General features: G+C 44.0%; 1 pseudogene; it reads left to right on the forward strand.

The window, feature by feature from the left end:
- The first annotated feature begins 5450 nt into the window (after positions 1–5450).
- Positions 5451–19168, forward strand: LOC136519032 (TNF receptor-associated factor homolog 1a-like; annotated as a pseudogene).
- Positions 19169–19466: the final 298 nt, after the last annotated feature.

Genomic DNA, 19466 nt, shown 5'->3' on the forward strand with positions numbered 1-19466 from the left:
CTGTAAGTCCTGAGGCTCGGTACTCGATGGCACGACGAAGGGCTAGGAAGAAGTCGATGAAGAAGCGAGAGAAGACGAATGACTGAAAATTGATAAAAGAAGTCGCCGATGAGAACTAGAAAAAAGGAGAACAGAAGCAAAAAGATGAAGCCAGAATCTACTCACCCAGCCACCTTCTTCCTCGCAAAACCAAAAGAAGATCTCGCAGGGGGGACCACTGACGGCAAAAACATCCCCGCCACTTGGCGACAAGAGCGGTATAGCCTGAGACCGGAGCCCTGGAAGAAGCCGGGGCTAGAGCCGTGGAAGAACTCGACATCCGAAGCTACAGAAGAACTCGGTACCAAAGCTACCAAAGAACTCAACACCGGAGCTTCAGAAGAAGCCAGCACGGGAGCCTCAGAAGAACCCATACCCAACGTCTGGTTACTTCAAAAAGATCAAGACTAAAGTCAAGACAAAGAGGAAGAAATTCAATGGAAGGGGAATATGAAAACAACTCACCGCCGCATGATGAGGGGTACTTCATCATCCTCTTCCCCCTCGGTCTCAACCAAGGCCACCAGAGCACCCGCTGAGAAAAGAATAAAAGTACTCGGTTCAAGATAAAAACAAGAAAACAAAGGGACAGAGAGTATAAAATATGCTCACCTAAGAGCATACTAGCTACAACTGGAGTACCTAGAAGAGTACTTGGCTTGTGAGACTTCTTGGAAGCAGGCAGGCCAGATGAAGACCCATCCGTTCGCCCCCTCTTCGAGACACTACGAGGACCGCGGGGGACTAGATGAGGAACATATTCTTCATATACATCAACAAATCCAGAAGAAACTCCAGGAAGCACTGTAGGAGATTGGGAACTTACTGGTTGCGGAAGCTCTAGCAAGTTTCTCCCTAGTTTTCGCCACTGATAGGGAGAACATCAAGAGGGATCGAGTCAACAAAGTTGCGCCCAAACTCCTACGAAAAAGAATAAAACAACAACACAGTGAAAAGACAGGACTCAATAATGGAAGACTTAGGCGAGAGGGAACAATACTCAAAGACGGGCATATTCGGAAGAATATACCGAACACAGTATAACCCGTGAACAAAAGGCATTCACACTCAACCACCTACCATACAACTACATCTGACAACAGCAGACTACCAGAGAATATGCCAAAACCCTGCTTCCGAGTTCTTCCTGAACAAAACAACCCGGATATATGCTCGGGGGCTGTAAAAGGAGAGGTATACAATTCTATCAAACAACTCAGATTCAAGATCCCTTCAACTTTTTGTTCCTAAATAGCAAGAGGCTCGGGGGCTACACTCAGTGAGTGCACTTTTTTTCTCCAAAAAAACGCACACCACTCAGAGTGCTTCTTCAAGACAGACGGCTTCAGAGCCACAAGACAAAAAGAACCCGAACACAGCTAAATCAGAGCCCTTTTTCAACAAAGAAGTCGGGGAGCCTTTCCGACGAAGAATCAGGAAGGTTACAAGAAAAGACCCTCAAGCTCCTTGTGCCAAACAGCAAGAGGCTCGGGGGCTACATCCGTATGGGAATACTTTTTTCAAAAAGGTACACACCACACAAAGATCTCACGAAGCGCTACACGGTTTCAATCAAGAAAGCACTCGGATGACGCTTGTTCCTGCTCAACAAGACTTGAAGGAACAAGACGAGGCTTCCAGAACTCAACCATGAAGTGCTCGAGGGCTTGTCAGTGTGGGACCCACGGGATACCCCGCAAGGAAGGAAGAAGACCTAGTCTAACTAGGATTCTTCCCCTATAATCTTAGTAGCAGTGTTACTCTGTAATCCTACTAGGAATTCTCATTATAAACCGACTAGGACTCTGACCTCCTGACTATATAAAGGAGGGCAGGGCTCCTTAGATAGAGAGTTCAACAGAACAATTGTATGAGACAACACTTCATAATCAATCCAACACAAAAGCTAACACCGACTGGACTGTAGAGCTATTACTCGATCTGCGATCGAGGGCCTAAATCAGGATAAATCGACTGTCTCTTGCGTTAACCATCGAGTTCTGCATACACTGAAATCCGAACATACTGTCCCCGGATACCCCCGGTGGCCGGCTATCGATGATCAAACATCGACAGTTGATCTCTGTGAGATAACAAACAAAGCAAGGAAAATAAAACTGCATATGTTGTAACTCCCATGAATTACTAATATGAGAATGTAGCTCATTTTCTTGGATGCGAGGCAATCAACTCTAATAGAGCAATGACAAAAATCGACCGTATGCAGAGTCCATTGAATTAGAGATGAACAGTGCAAAACTGTATCCATCCATGATCTAATTGCATCAGACATTGCTAAACCAAACTACACAAGAGCGATGGCTATTAGGGATATATATGTGCATTCTAAAACCAAAAAATCAATCCTTGTATGCAATCAGAAAATTCAACGCTTCCGATGGAAGCACAAATGGCCACAGATGAATAGAAAATGCTTATATTTGCCAGCCAACTGATTATCCATATCGATGTTAATGACATCACGCAGCAGCACAACTGAGCTAGCTAGGAAGATCTACCTCAACCGCTCAACGTCAAGAGGCAATGTTCAAGGCGCTAGGGAAAAAAGGGATATATATTATATAACAAACAAATTTTAGCCAAATTGTACAACATAATTAAAAAAAGATGTGTCTAAAACACGGTCTATGCAGCGCAAATGTAGTACTATCATGTATAAAGCATCTCGCCATAGTTAGGCATGCATATGGTCAGCCGTAACATTTGGGATAGGTAAGAGTGAGGAAAGATGCTACTGTATTCTTCAATTATTTGTTGAAAATTTAAGGTTTTTGCCCAATCACAGGCATTGATTGGTAATATACTACACAACATTATCCACAAGTAAGGTTTGGGGTGCACGTTATTTGCCATGTTGAAATATATGCTCCATGCAAAATGAAAAGATGGAAAAAAATTGGGACTTCTCAGAGTAACAAAAGAAAAAAAATGTACGAGGAAACTTATGTTGCTTCCACCAATATGGGCATTAGGTAGGATAGCTATCCGAATTAAACAAGAAGCACCTGAAGAAGATAGCATGGTTGTGAAAGTTCTCTACACAATACCAAATGCAATACAGAAAAGTTTTAAGAAGATTAGTGAGTGAACCGAAACTATGACAGTACTACCATCTGTTACAAAACGAATTGTAATGTGAAACGTTTGAAATAAATGAATTTCTTTCAGTAACTAACGAAAACCTCTAGCAAAATTCCTCTGTTCTAGCATGCAGTGAAATAGAAAGCAAACAATACAGAAATTAACATCAATAACAGGTGATAGCCTCTGACCACAACTACTACTATCCTGCTAGCACTGAGTAACAAACAGGAAGAGTATGATATCACATTTTTTTTAATATTCATCAAGAGGGGTGACTCAGGTGACTAATAATGGATTGGGCAGGGATGGCTTGGACTTGGCAGCGTCCTCAGCTTCGGTGAGGTACTCCTCCTGGCGCCCTCGTCCTCGTCCACATAGTCAGCGAACTGTAGGAAAGCCACGGACGGCTGCCCCGGTACCCCCTCCCCATACCAAGTCTGGGTCAGGGTACCCCAGCACGCAAACGCAGCCGAGCAGGAGCCAAGAGAGCGCCGCTGCCATCAGCCAGGAACCAGCCAATCGGCGCGAGGCCATGATCGCGACGTCCAGCAACTTGTTGGGTGAGGGCGGCGCACGGTCCTGGCCAGCCGACAGGGCGGGCGGAGCAGGCGCCGGGCGAATCGGAGCGGCAGCCGAAGGGGGCGGTGGCGGTGCACCATGAACACTTGTACTGAAGTTGCAAAATTCTACGGAACTGGGCGCGAGAAACACAAACCTGATCAGATCCTGGAGCTATGCAGTGTAGATGAGAGACCGAGTGGGAGACATACCAGCACCGAAGGTGCGTTGACGTGGTTGCCGGTGCTGAAAATCGTGGCCATGTTGAGCAGTTTATTGGAGTCGTAGGGCGCCAATCGGAGGACGCCGAATGGCTGCGCAGTCTTGGAGGCGTCGTCACGTTCCCGTTGGGATCCGGCCGACGTCGGGCGTGGGGGCATCCTCAGATCCAGCGATGGTTGGGCGGCGTCGGAGTCCGCGACGAGGGTCGAGCGGGGGTGGCGCGACATCGGCGGCGACGGTGGCGAGGGCGTGTGCGATGGGCTATGGAGAGGGACGGAGGAGCGAGGGCGGCGCACCATGGGATTGCGAGTGGAGAACACCCCTTCCTTTTTACAAAGCCACGGGTGGTGAGCGTCTTTTGGGTGGGACGTCTCCCATGGGGGCCGTAGAGCCGTGTCACCCCGCCGCCATCGCGATGCCGATCTAGAAGGGAGATGGATCGGCACGGAGGGGGTCGCGAGCGTGGAGGGAGGCTGCGGGCGTGCGGGGCTGGCGGCGGGGGAGGATGGAGTGGAGCGCGTGACGCGGTATCGCACGGACAGGAATGAGGAGCGACCTAAAAAAAGTCGCACGAAAAAATAGTCTTACTTTTATTCTTTTTAGTCGTAGGAGATTAAAACATACCAGCTCGATCAACCTAGTTTACTCTACAGTAGTTTTCTCTATGTACAGCTAATTTTTTTTAGCATGGTGTACAGCTACTTAGGAAAGTGCTTCCATAGAAGCGATAGAAGTTGCATCAAATTTGCCAATTATGCAGGCCAGGTCCGATCCTTAAACACATCTTAGAGAAGAGATAGCATTGAAGCAGAGTCACGTAAGATTTGGTTTGGATGCGTGTGTTACTGTTTAGACACGCTGCCTGCATCAGAGCCAAACCACGGTATCCACCACCATTCCAGCTCTAGGCCAGGAAAAAACGTTCCGGGACTGCGTTCACCTTGCTTTTTCTTCTCCCGTTCACCCCCGCCCCGCGTGCGCTCTCTCCCTCTCGTGGGGACGACTGGGCGACCGCCGCCGCCTTACGCCAGGTGCCCAGGTCTTCGTCGGGCCCTTCGCCGGCGACGAGGACCTACCAGGTATGCCCACCCTTCTCCCCCCTCCTTCTGTACGAAACCGAGCGCCTAAACCCTAACTCAAGCTATTTGGCTATCTGTATTCGGATCTGATCTAACTACAAGGGTATGATTGATTAAAAAAAACAAGTGTATATATGTATTATGCCTACTGACTTCGATTTTTTGTTTGCAAAAAAAATCGGGTGTACATGTGTACACCCCTGTCCTTTGCTAGGTCAGTTCCTGTCTGAATTCTGTAATTCAGTGCCGGAACATGTATTTTTTGACTGTTCACTGGTCACAGAACCCCCAGTTTGTCGGGGAGTATGAGTTTATAATAAAACTATTTGGCACGAGTGCTAAATTTCCAGGGGCTTAATAAAGGTGCTTCCTGAATTGCTGGGTGCTGATTTTCCTCCAGTCCATCACCTCTTTTTCATCCGTTCACGTGTTACTTTGGTGTGTGTAATGATTTTGTTCTGCATACAGCTGCGAAGTAAGGTTGTCTGGAGCGGTCGTGGATTTTGCGGATGGCAGGTTCTGCGGTAATGGATGATTCAGCTGCTAGCACAACTGGAATGAGGGATGGTGAACGCAGTCTCTCTGGCGAGTCCTTCTCTGAGTGGAGGTCATGCGAGCGGGCCGACAGTGACACCCCTTCGACATCCCCACCCTTCTGGGACAGCGACGGTGATGATGATGATCCTGGTGCGTGAATGCACTTGATCTAATGCCTGTTACTTTGGTGTGCTGAATGATTTTGTTCTGCATAGCCAAAATTTCATTGATCCACTCATGATTAACATAGTTGATATAGTTGCTTTGTTCCCAAAGTCTTGACATCTTACAAAAGCTCTGGTCGAAAAGTTTTTAGCCGTAAGGCAGAGTGTGCATTTTGTTCAGTCATTGATCATTGAATGCTAGCTGAAGGCCCTATGCGATTGGCTGGATTTGTCCGTCAGTTACATAAGAAGTAGTCCAACCATGCTGCGCCCACGCACAAGGAGGCTGGTAATTTAAGAAATAGAGAACGGACCATGCTTACCGTTGCTAAATGGACTGGTAGCGCTTAGCCACCATCAATATTTTAGATAGTGTTCTAGAAGGTAGAATAGCCTCCATCTAGGCGTTTACTGCAACCGTGCTGCCACACAAGCACAATCGACAGTCTGGGCAGTTTGATTGACTAGGTGGTCCAAGTTGGTGACCAATTGGGCTAGGCAGAGTGGGGCATGTGCCAGCTGGTTGGGAGGAGGATGACAAGGTGCAGGTGGAGACGTGGAAGAAGGGGGATGGTGGTGATGGTCAGTTAGCGGCAGATTCCATGAACCAGAGGTGGTGACTGCTTCTTGAAAACCTCCACACCGTTGATTTCTACCGGTCGTGAACTGGTGAGGAGGAAAATGGGATGTGGAGGTGGACAAGGAGGTAGTTGTGGTGATGGCAGCTGCTAAGGAGTGGAGGATGGAAGAAAGATCTTTTGGTCATTCTAGGCATCTTGCTTAGTACGGGTCTATTTTTCAAAAGTGGAAACATATTTTAAGTTTTTCAGGTTGTGCATGGTCCAAGAAAAATAACCATTGTTGGCACTGGGAGAGTAGCAGTTGGTCTATTAGGAATATAAGCGCGTGTCTTATCAGAAGTGAAATTTTAGTATTTTTCCAGTTATGTAAGGTCCAAAAAAGGTACCTGTTCTAGCATTGGGAGCATACCATTGGTCCTTTAGGCCGTGCCATAGGCACCTGAGGTGACTTGATGTTTCAGGCACCACAGTGAATGGTGCTTATTACTGACTCTCACATTTGCTATCTAATCCTGACTGATAGTATACCTGTATGATGCTTCAATTTATCCTAATACCTGTCGCTTATGGGGAAGGGCGGGCCTGGTGCAAGCTGGTAGAGTCTTACCGCCTGTGACCGGAAGGTCCCGGGTTTGAGTCGCTGTCTCCTCGCATTGCACAGGCGAGGGTAAGGCTTGCCACTAACACCCTTCCCCAGACCCCGCACAGAGCGGGAGCTCTCTGCACTGGGTACCTATCGCTTATGGGAAAAACATAGACACTGATCAAGTCAAAATGCCGAGTAAGTCTTGTCTCTGATCAGATTCAGATTGCATGCACATTAGAGTTTGAAATAAATCAGATGAGTTTTTTTGCCACAAATTATCCTATGAACAAAGAAAACTTTATAAGAGTCCACTTACATTCTTTATTGAGAGCATTCCACATGACCTTGATTACTGCCACTCTGTCTTACCTTAATGTCAATAATTATGCTACTTATGTAGACTTCTTTTTGTGAAGAACTAAATTGCAATAGGACTTTTCTAAAAGGCCATGCTTTTTTTCTCAATCACACAGGAGAGCTGCATATATCATTATATTAAGAAGAGAGGGGTTTAAAACTCGTACAACACCAGGCCAACCCACTTCAAAACACTTACACTAGCATGCCTATTACAAGGATCAAAACATGACTGTGACCTAGGAGAAAACTAGCCACCATCTGGTGCAAATGCAGCGAGATAAGAAATACCTTGAACCTGGCCAGATCCCCACAATGCAGTTCTTCTCTATTGAGTGACAAAACTCCAGCTAGATTAAGAAGAGTGCCATAGAGAACACACAGGCTGCAATGGTTCCAAATCCACCAAGCACCCAAAACGATAGAATTGAGCCCTTTTTTGACCTGATGATCATCAACTCTCTCATTTGTTCTAGCCAACCAATCATCAAAAGGAAGGTCATCAGGTTGTGGGGTTAGGTCCTGCAGACTAACCTTTTGCAATAGACTGAACCACACTTGGTGAGCAAAAACACAGGATGTGAGCAGATGATGGATTGTCTCCTGAGCCTGATCACAAAGGCAACAACGCTTAGAGTGTGGTAGTCCCCGATGTTGGCTGTCCAACACCTACTATTTTTGCATGCTGATCGTGCCCTAATTAATTTTAGTCTCTATTTGCTGTTGCTGCAAGGATAAATCTAGGTCCTTTCCCTGATTCAAGTCTTTAACATTTTATTGCTCATAATTGTTTTCAAAGATACATGTTGTGTCCTAAGTTCTAAAGTTTTGTTTTGTCCTGTTCATAGCTCATTTTGTTGAATTACCATAACAGGCCCCAAGCCTTCAGAATTGTTTGGACGTTACACTTGGAGGATTGAAAACTTCTCAAAGGAGAAGAAAAGAGAAATGAAAAGTGAGCCATTTGAAGCTGGTGGTTTCAAATGGTAAAGTTCTTGATGACAATTATTTGGAAAACATTTTTTTTGATGTTTCTCTTTTCTGCCTTTTCTTTCCATAAACTTAAGCATTGCTCTTGGTATCAAACCTAGCTTCAAATTGGGCACTTGAGGAATGAAATATACCACTCATTGTAGATGCTATGATGAACTAACTGCCTTTTTCATTTGGACTTCGTTAGATATGGCACCATTCATGATTGCTAGTGTTTCACAGTATGCCTTGTATCTTTTCGTCAATCAATTAATGGATGACATTGCTTCAAGCGTGCTGTGTATTTCCTGTATGCACTTGTTGAGCTCAAATTGTGTCAATTTTTTTTCATGTTGGTACCTATGGGTGCTAAACATGCTATTTTTCTCAGTATCATTTCTTTTGTTGCACTCCACTCTTATACAATTACAACTAGCCTATCATTATGTTGTCAATGTGTGCTGATATATTTACTCTTGCCCAAAGAGCACCAACTTTCGTGGCACTGTGTATGTAAATAGCATTTATATCTTACTGATAATGATTACTTTTCTCCAGCATATTTATTGAAAATGTTGGGACCTAACCTGGGGATTGGAACATGCTAAACACATTTCCCCCTTATGTGCCATTTGCCCTTTTGCATAACAGGCTGACATTATATGTTTCTTTTTGTCAAATGGTCTGTTGGTGGTCAGTGGGAGTTAGAAGCAAGGAATTGTAGTAAATAATCCTGACATAGCAATGGTCTGTTTTATACCCTATTAGTGTTAACATAGCACATTGCATTCGACATATATGATATACCCCCATGGTTTGGCTTTTGTCTCCGTGGAAAGCTGTTGGAATCAGAAAGCTATATAGTTTTATTCATGGTCTAGTATCTTTTACTCCTGTGTCATTTTCTGGTGTACATATTCTGTATGCTAACATGCTGACTCCTTTGTTATTTTTTTCCCCAAATTTATTACACAGGTATATTCTTGTATACCCTCAAGGATGTGATGTCTCTAATCATCTTTCATTATTCCTTTGCGTTGCTAATCATGACAAACTTCTCCCAGGTTTGATGCTGTGTCTGCTGCAATCTTTTACATGCCAGTGCGGTACTGAGATTACCTTTCTGATCCTAATCTGACTATTCCAGGATGGAGTCATTTTGCACAGTTCACTATAGCTGTAGCCAATATAGATCCTAAAAAGATGAAGTACTCAGGTGAGCTGAACTTGGTTTGTTTTCTTCTTGGAAGGTGCCCGCAATAGTTATCTTGACATTATCTTCAGGCATTAATTAAGTAAGCTTTGTAGATACTTTGCATAGGTTCTGGAAGAAGGAACATGATTGGGGATGGAAAAAGTTTATGGAGCTGTCAAAGATTCAGGATGGTTTTCTTGTTGACGATGTTCTTGAAATCATAGCTCAAGTTCAGGTTATCAGGTAGCTAATCAGTATCTACTCTGATTGATAGTGCTTCTGATTCACAGATTCATGGGATTTCTACAAATAGACTGCCAATATATATTGAAATTGTGTTGCTCCCAGCAAATCCATTGCGGATTATGCTGCGACCATTCCCTTGAAAAACATAATGTTGCATTTGCTCCGGTTTATAATTCTTTTGGTCAGTCGTATAACCTTCAGTATAACTTATACAAAGGAGCAAATCATTGTTTTACTCATCTAATTCTGTATTTCTGTATATGGGACAATTTGCCCATTTATGTTTGTTTGCTATATTGGCAACCTATTCTTGTAACATGCTAACATCAGACTGCTATATCTTTTTGACATTCAAGGGAGAAAGTGGATAGACCTTTTCGTTGCCTTGATCGTCCTTATCGGAGAGAATTAATCCGCATCTATATGACAAATGTGGAACAAATCTACCGACGTTTTGTTGAGGAGCTAAGAAGTAAATTAAGCAAGCTCATTGAGGACAAAATGAAATGGTCCAGGTTAGACAGTTGGCTTTCCTAGATTAATCTGTCATAATAAATTGGACAGTGTCGCGTGCTGTTGTTTTATAATTTGTATACTTGCTGCCATTAAAATCTTTGTTGGTCTTGCAGTTTTCGTGCTTTCTGGTCAGCAATTGACCCAAACACCAGGCATCGCATGTCCAGGGAAAAGACTGACACTATATTGAAAATGTTAGTGAAGCAATTCTTTGTAGAGAAAGAAGTTACTTCCACATTAGTGATGGACTCTTTGTATACGAGTCTGAAGGCACTTGAATACCGGATGAAGGGCAAGAAAGGCAAAACAAAATTAGCAGATTTGGAAGAACTACCTGCGCCTATGGTCCATGTTGACATGGACATGTTTGTTTTGGCTGATGATGTTATAGCTTTGCTTGAGAGAGCAGCCTTAGAACCCTTGCCTTGTCAACCTTTAGCCCCCAAGGATGACAAAACTTCCCAAAGCCGCATGAAGGTAGGGATAATATAATTTGATATGTCATATCTTGGTTTTATTTTCAAGTTTTGCCCATCTTAGTAGGTGTCTGTTTTCTTGGCCCTAGAATCTCAATCAATTATATTAGGACAATTTTGTTGCTAGTTTCTCATGCCTACGTGCAGGTAATCCTTTTGAACTCGTCTGGATTGGTTTAGTTTCTGACAGCTGTTTAATGAACAAGTTAATAACTGTGTTTACTATTACTCTCATCACATACACAAATACCTTGCGTGTTGTTACTCATAGGCTTGTCCCTTGTTGAAAGAGAGGTGTTCCATTTCCAGTCAGAACAGCCTAGCATATGACATTTGCTGAGATATGTTCTGTTTATACAAACAAATATTTGAGCATGCAATTAGTATGTTCTCTAAACTATCTTGGTAGGTTGGTCAACAGTTAGCTTGTTTTCATCGCATGGTATTGACTACTTGCTATGTTCTGTACAAAGTTCAGCTAGGCGCTAGGCGGAATCTAGGCGCTGACCCATTGCCTAGCGCCTAGTCGAGAGTACTCGGTCCTAGGCGCTCCTAGGTGTTTTCCTAGGCGTTTTGGCAATATAGCCATAAATTATATATATATTATGTATATAACTATATATATGTATATAACTACTATATATGAGTCACAGTAAGTATAAAAAGAGGGCCAGTAGACATATCTGATTCCTAGCTGGCTTACTCTTGCATGTTCCTAGCTCCTGCAACACATTTTGACAGCTAGTAGTTAGTAAATTAGTCAATAGACAGCTAGCTGTTCATAAAAAAAAGAGAAAACACTAAGTTGTGACTTATCTGGATGATTTCAGCAGCCTCCCATCCATGAGCACACCACATCAGCAGCTGGTAATTACAATACAAGTGGATAGGACAGTAATACAAGTGCACAACACAATTTATAAATAAAGGACAGCACAAGCACATAGTTCTTAGTTCAGGTCTCACAAATCACAAAAGAAGACACACAGACACAAAGTGACACAGCTGCAGAGGAGGAGCAGGACGGCGGCGGCGAGTCAACAACGAGCAGGACCGGCGGCGCGCGAGTCGGGGACGAGCAGGGGACGAGCAGGGGAGGAGCAGAGGAGGAGCAGGACCGGCGGGAGGAGCAGGACCGACGGGGAGGAGGTCGTTCGGCGGGATGGACCTCGCCCGGCGAGGAGGACCGGCGGCGGGGACGACCAAATCTTACGCGGGGACGAGCGAATGGCGCCGCGCTCCCTTCTAATCCTCCCGCGCCTGGGTCTCGTGGCCGTGCGGGAATTCCTCCCGCGCTCCGATTTGGCGCGCCAAAATTGGCCGCCCTCGAGCTCGCGCTCATCTCGCGCACCGCGTCCGCGCCCGCCTACGCGCCGCCTAGCGCCGCGATGCGCGACTATGCCCCTAGTCGCGGCGACGGGCTTCGCCCAGCGACTAGGCGCGCGTAGTCGCCGCCTAGCCGAACTTTGGTTCTGTATAAGCGCATAGCCTTGCATGATTCTGTTATATTTTGAGAAGTGAAATCACCGTTGCATAGAATCATTTTTTTGTTATGCTCGTCTTCGTAGGATGGAAGTTCTGGCGAGGTCTACAAAGTTTCTATGGAGCGTGAGGAAAGGCGCCTAACTGAGCTTGGTCAGAAGATACTAGAGACATTTGTGTTATCTCATATATTTAGGTAACAATTGATGTATCCATTTTAATCTTTGTGATTACTTAAATTGGATTGATTCTCTTGGTCATGTAGGAACTGATTGGTCCTGACTTTACTGCCTTAAAACCAGACATAACAAACTGAAATGATGGTTTGATCTGAATGTTCAGCAAAACTAATGGCTTAGGTTGGATCGTAGTCACTGGGACTGTAGTTGATGCCGTGTTCCGTGACCCAAAATGTTGTCCCGATCCATGGGTCAAAATCAATGTGGGTCGCTGCCCTGTTGCCACATGCAACGAGATGTATCAACGAACAAAATGGGGGAGTGTGTGTGTGTGTATGGCAATGTTTTCAAGTCGTCCAGTCAAACCTAGTCGCCATGGGACCGACCAGGAGACTAATCACGATTAGTCGTCGACCAGGCCGATTAGTCGAGCCTAGTCGACCCCTGGTCGTCCTATATATCAGGACATATATACCTATATATACTATATAGTATACAGAATAAAGCAAGCATCAAGACTACATTAGTGTTTAGCTGGTGACTTACTTGTGGGAGTTGTTTTCTTCTCTTTTCTGCCATGTCCAGAGGTCCATATTCCTGTCCCAAACTCCATTTCTTTGCTGACTTGCTGCTGGAAGCCTAAAATACCAAAGAAGACCATAATTAGCAACACTAATGTAGTCTTGATCTTGACACAGCTCAACAGCAGCACTGCTGCATTAGCAAGCACTGCTGCAGTAGCAAATAACTAGCATTTAGCAGTTAGCACAAAGCAGACCATAGCAGCCACACAGCCAGCATATTACATAACTAAACAAGTTCAGTACACATAAGCTAAAGTGTTCAACACAGAGTCACAAACATTGACATTTTACAGTCCAACAAAAGTAGGCAACTAGCCATCTAATTAAGCAAATCAACATTAAAATTGAAGCCTCCATCTCCATCTCCAGTTGGTCCATCTCCAGTTTCAGTTGGTGCAGATTCTTCATCCTCCTCCATTGCTATTGCTGAATCTACATGCTGATCTTGGTCTTCATCATCAACTTCATCAATATCTTGAGTCACTGTGTTCCTTGGACGCTTCCTGTTCCAAGCATAAGTACGCCTCACAGGGGCAGCAACAGCAGCACGAGTAGCAGCAGCCCTAGGCAAGTTACGTCCCTCTAGACCCTGAGTTGCACCAATAGCCTCATCCACAACAGCCCAAGTCATAGCATCGCCACCACCTTCGTGAACTGGTTCTGGTTCACAATTTTCATTGACCCATTCATTTTCCCAATGAAATTCATCAAGCAAGAGTGGATTGCATCTCTTTCCTTTGGAACCCAGCTCTCTAATTTTTTTAAATCTGTTTTCTATCTTGCGGTTGTAACTGACATATACCAACTTATTTAACCTTTTGTGCTCTAATCGGTTTCTCTTTTTTGTATGGACCTACACAAAATATAATGCAGAATCACATATCGATATTACTACCATACTTAATTACTCAGCAGTAGTACACTAGCACTTACAGCAGAAAAATCACTCCAACTACGCTCGCATCCAGATGCAGCGCAACAAAGGCTAACAATCCTTTTTGCTAAACATTCTAACCCTAACAAGCCAAACTGCAAGCCCAGTAGCCCACATGTCCGTCTAGTTAAACAGGCCCAAAAACAGAGTAACCAAATTGGTCGTCCCTGTCCTAGTCGGACGACTAATCGGACGACCAGCTTTCTGGTCGAGCTAATCGAGTCAGACCTAATCGAACACCAGGGACCGATTAGGACGAGTAATCGTGATTAATCGGACGACTTGAAAACATTGTCTGTATGGAGTGCTTAGATGTGAGAGGCACTCAGCATCGAAGAGGGACACCCGACCACTGGTGGTGTATAGCATTTGCACCACACCGGTGACAGTAGCAGTTACAGCTGACATGGTGGTGGGTTGCATATCCATATTGTGTACCGCATCGAGCCAGGCTGAATGGAACACCGTACACAGCCTGATTTACCTTTTCTTGCTCTTTTGTATTTTAATTATTTTGTGCTGATCTTCTGTAACGATTCATACGTGGCATATCAAAGCTCATCGAACCAGGTCATCAACCTAGATTACTTGGGATCACTCAATCCAATCTAACCCCTTCGACTTGTTTTTCTAGACACCTGTGCGGCTGTGCCCCACGTCCCTGTTCCCGACCCGTGACCCAGTCAGCCCAAATTTTGTGGTGATTATTAGTTGGATAGAGTTGTGGAAATACTACTACTATAAATCTAAATATGAAGGCTCTCTCAGCTTAATTTATTATGACCATTTTAAAAAATATATGGCTGATAAATGTTCACCAACTATATTTTGTGACTGCACATGCCGACTATCAAACTCAGAAGAGGCTAAAATACATTTTCTTTTGCTTCTTATATTTTGTTTTGTTAGTGGAATTGAAGTTGCATACCAAGAAGCTGTTGCTTTGAAAAGGCAAGAAGAACTTATTCGTGAGGAGGAGGAGGCTGGGCTTCTTGAACATCAGATGAAGGGGAAGCGTGGTGGTGGTGCAAATGAAAAGGACAAGCGTGCCAAGAAAAAGCAGGTACTAGTTCCTTACATGCATTGGTTTTCTTCTCAGTTTCTTATGTTGAACCATGTTATGTTAAAGTTTATCAATGGCACATTTAGAAATGGCTCTGTAGTTGTCGGTTTCTGGAATAGTTCTCAGTCAAGAATATTTGCGAGTTAGAATCTATAGTTCTTCTCTGTGTCCCTTATCGATTTAATTGGATTTGGTATAATGATGCGTGACTTGAAAAAATGAGTTACGTCTGAGGTTTTGCAGTTTCAGCAGGGTTGGTTGCCTATCTTGTTACTGAAGAAAACTTGTTCAAGATTTCTTGTTCTTTACCCTTAGTTCTAGTTAACTTGATGCCTCTATCGCTCTTGTATTGTCCTTTTCATTGTAAACTTGGTTTGTTTTTCAGACCAAGCAAAAGAAGAACAACCGTAAGGCTAAAGACAAGGAAAGAGATGAGAAATGTGAGGTTAAAATTCTGGAAAGGCTTCGTGATGAAACTGCCATTGATAATTGTGATGGCTTACCAGCTAAGGTGGAAGTGATAGCAAAGGTTGATGCCTTGGAAGAAGGTTCGTCAGATGGGTCAGACATGCCAAATAGGTTAGTGAACACTTGAAAACATGTGTGCATCACTTTCTTGTAAGATTGGCATTTGCTCCAGCTAGACTTGTGTGCAGAGGGAAAAATCAGCGTAACAAGGGCTTAAGCGTTATTGACTTTGCCGAAGAAGGTGATGGTCTTCCCTCCACCTCTAGTGTTACTGGTGGTTCAGGCCGCAATAGTTCTGGCTGCTGCACAGCTCCAAAACTGGAGCAGGATACTGTTCTACTTACCTTGAGAGATAAACTTCGTAAGCTAGGGCAGCGTCTGCACGAGGTGAATTTAGTATTTCAAAAAAGCTGTCTTTGTTTTGTCATGAAATTTATAGTTTGGCTACTACATTTTCTGCGTATAACAACTGAAGGATCTGAATTATGACTGTTGGTTTTGTATGTGAGCATATTTTAAACATGCCCTCATATTCCAAAAAGTCCCTTTATGTTTGTTGCAAGTCAACATTTCTTAACTTTGACCATCAGTAGCTAAAAGTTCATATAGATTTTGATTTGCCATGGTTAATGCTGCTAGATTCATCATGAAAGACGCTTCAACATTATTTAACTCCTTTCTATTTGAAACAATATGTTCTTTATGATATCATCAGTCAGAGTGCCATATTAAGACCATGTTGATACTCTAATGAACCTATATTTGGAATCAAAGGGCGTGATAATTATACTTGGCACCCATGTTGTCTCATGGTAGAGGACATAGGATGTTGTGATCACTGGTTCAAGACCTTTATCCTTCGAATTTTCTCAAATGCACAGGAAAGCTGTGTATTTATCCTTCAATCATTGATAGATAGTTCCTTCTGTGTATCATTATGTTTTTAAGAAATTGAGCCTAACTCATTTGTTGGGAGGTTTGGATGTACACTCTCAACACCCAAGGTTTGAGTCCTCTTTGACTCGAATTTGGGTGCTTATTTCTTCTTATTCACCATGCCACCTAGTTCCTTCTAGGTGATAAAATTTTCTTTTCATCATATTTTAATGGTGAATAATATTATCTCTTGATTGATTCATGAACTGGAGACAATCATAATATCTTGATGCAAAACCTGACAGATTTTTTCCTTACGTTTTTGTCCTGTACTGTTGGTGACTGGTTATGTCAATGGATTGGTATGACAATGCAACCCCTTTTTCCCTGTGAAACACATGTACCAGTCACTCGAATGGATGTGCTGACGGGTTCTTATTTTCCAGCTTACATAAGGAATGCTCAGTGTTTACTTCATTCATAGTAAATGTCAACCGATTCGTTTCTGTAACTATGTTTTGTTTTTGCATTTTTTTTCAGAAAAACATTGAGGGGCAGAAACTTCTCAAAGCTCATTTTGAAGCTAGGGACGCAAAAGCGAAGGCAGAAGAATCTTCCGACTCATCTAATTCTTTGGATAAGCCACCTGATGTTCCAGAAAGCCCTATGCATTCCTCAGAAGATACAGTTGATCTTAAAGTTAATGGAACACCAGATAAGGATGCCTCTGTGGTCAACCCTGTCCTGGAGGAATCTGTTTCAGGCATACCAGCCACTGCAAACAATGAATCTGTGCCTTCTCCCGCCACAACAAAAGTGGGCCCAGTTTCAAACAAAGATAATGCATCAAGTTTGAAAATGAAAGTCACCATGGCATCTCCTTGCTCGAAATTACATGCAGCTGATATGGATAAAGATGCCCCTCTTCCTTCTAAATCACCACGAATCAATAGAGCTGCTCCAGTTCCTCCTAAACTGCCTTCGGCTGATAAAGCAACGCCAGTTCCCTCGAAGCTACCTTTGGCTGATAAAGCTACTCCAGTTCCTCCAAAATCTTCGTCAGTAAACAAAGCAACTCTGGTCCGTCCCAAATCTCCTGCAGTTGACAAAGCAACTCCAGTTCGTCCCAAATCTCCAGCAGTTGACAAAGCAACTCCAATTCGTCCCAAATCTCCAGCAGTTGACAAAGCAACTCCAGTTCGTTCTCAATCTCCAGCAGTTGACAAAGCAACTCTAGTTCGCCCTCAATCTCCAGCAGTTGACAAAGCAACTCCAGTTCGCCCTCAATCTCCAGTCATTGACAAAGCAACTCCAGTTCTCCCAAAATCTCCAGCCATTGATAAAGCAACTCCAATTCCTCCCAAATCTCCACCAGTTGACAAAGCCCCTCCAGCTGCCGCCAAAATCACTATCAGGTGCTAAAGATGCGCCTGTTCCTTCAAGGTCTCTGCAAATTGATAGGTTTATTCCAGCCCCCCCAAGATTATCACAAGTTGATAAAGCTGCTCTGCCTTCTTCAGAACAGACACATATATCTCCGGCTACTAATTCTGAAGCTCAAGGGGCAACTACTTCTAGGAAGGTCACAGTCAGCTCAGTTTTGGAGGTTGCTGCAGCATCGAGGCCTTCAAGTGCTCCTGTGTTACCAACACCAAGATCAACTGCACCAGCTGCTTCACATATTCAAACGTCCACATTGCTTTCCCGCCCGATGAGTGAAGCAGCTGGGAGAAGGTCAGTAAATGATCCTTCCTTTTCTGCCCCATCTTATACTCCACAGACCTACGGAAATGCAATAGTTGGTAAGACTGGTCTGGCTACAACCTCTGCAAGCCTTGCATATCAGTCTTCTTCTCTGGGTCAAGATACTGCTCCTTCACAGCCTCTATCAGCATATGCATCAAGTACGGCAGTCATGATGCCTCCTGCTGGAAGATCTGATCAGTCGTCAGCTAGGCATGGATTCAGGTCTGGGTCTGGTAAGTTAGAAGCACATGACAGCTGGCAGCAGTGGAAAGGTGACAGTAATGTTGATATGCATCTCTGGAGGGATCACGCTCCTTATCAACAAATGACCAACAGTCAAGCATATGACCAATCTCGGAGGGACGATACTTATCAGCAAGCATGCAGCAGAGGAACAGAAAAGTTCAGCATGCATGCAGGACTGCAAGCTAGGCAGTTCCAAACCGAGACACCGGCCAGTCATGTCTGGCACCAACCACAGGGGCCAGTGGCAGAAGAATTTCCACACCTTGACATCATAAACGATTTGCTTGAGGAGGACCAGATCAACGGCAGTATACCAGAGTCATTTCGTCAAGATTACAACGCGTTTGGCCTGCCGTTTTCGCCAAGAGGAAACTTGTCAGATATGGAAGTGGCTTCTGTTAGAAGCCCCGCTTGGTTCAATTCAACCAAGTACGATGGTGGATTCTCGGGGGCTTATGACATAAATGCTGTCAATGGGTTGAGGGAGCGGCAGTTTCCCTCGTTGGATAGTTACTTCTAATGGCCTGTCTGACGTGAGTGCTTCAAAGCCATGGCTGAATGGCTCTGCTAGTCCATCGGGTGAGCCTTGGGGTTAACGCAAATGGATACCACCCCCAGGTGGGGGACTACCCCAATCTGGGAAGTGGGGTGAACGGAGTCTCCTTGTGGCGCCGCCATGCCAACGGGCGCTGGTAATGCGAGAGCCTGTATACAATCATACAGTCGGAATAATGTTTGTTGTCACAGATGGTTTCGGGCCTGAGCTGATGTGTCCATGTAATTAAAAGTTTTAAGTTTTAAAAGGGAAAGAAAAGAGATACATCCTGTAAAGTCTGTGCCTTGATTTAGGCTAATTTGAGTGCTTTTCTGGTTAAACTCTGTCCCAACGTTCTTAAATTTCGAAGCTAAATTTGGCGGTGGCCTGTGGGAGAAGGGAACCGTATGAAGGTTAGCTAATCCGATGAGTTTTGTAGGGATGGTGCAACCTAACCGGCTGCTCTCAGTGCTCCTGCTAAACAAGTGAGTACCCTGTCCAAAAAATAATTTCTGGTTTGCAAAATAATGACGTTTTGGAAGATCTGGGTGAAAGTTCTAAATCTGCAATCTCAAATATCTTTTAAATATTTATCTAAAAACTATAAATTCATATACAATGATTTGTCTTCAGAAGCATTTTCATAAAAACATAAAATTGTTAGGATGTTCTTCTATATTCTAGCCATAAATAGTGGTCCAAGCTGAGTTTTGGGGACGT

The sequence above is a fragment of the Miscanthus floridulus genome, chromosome 17, assembly GCF_019320115.1.
Source record: "Miscanthus floridulus cultivar M001 chromosome 17, ASM1932011v1, whole genome shotgun sequence".
Lineage (NCBI taxonomy): Eukaryota > Viridiplantae > Streptophyta > Magnoliopsida > Poales > Poaceae > Miscanthus > Miscanthus floridulus.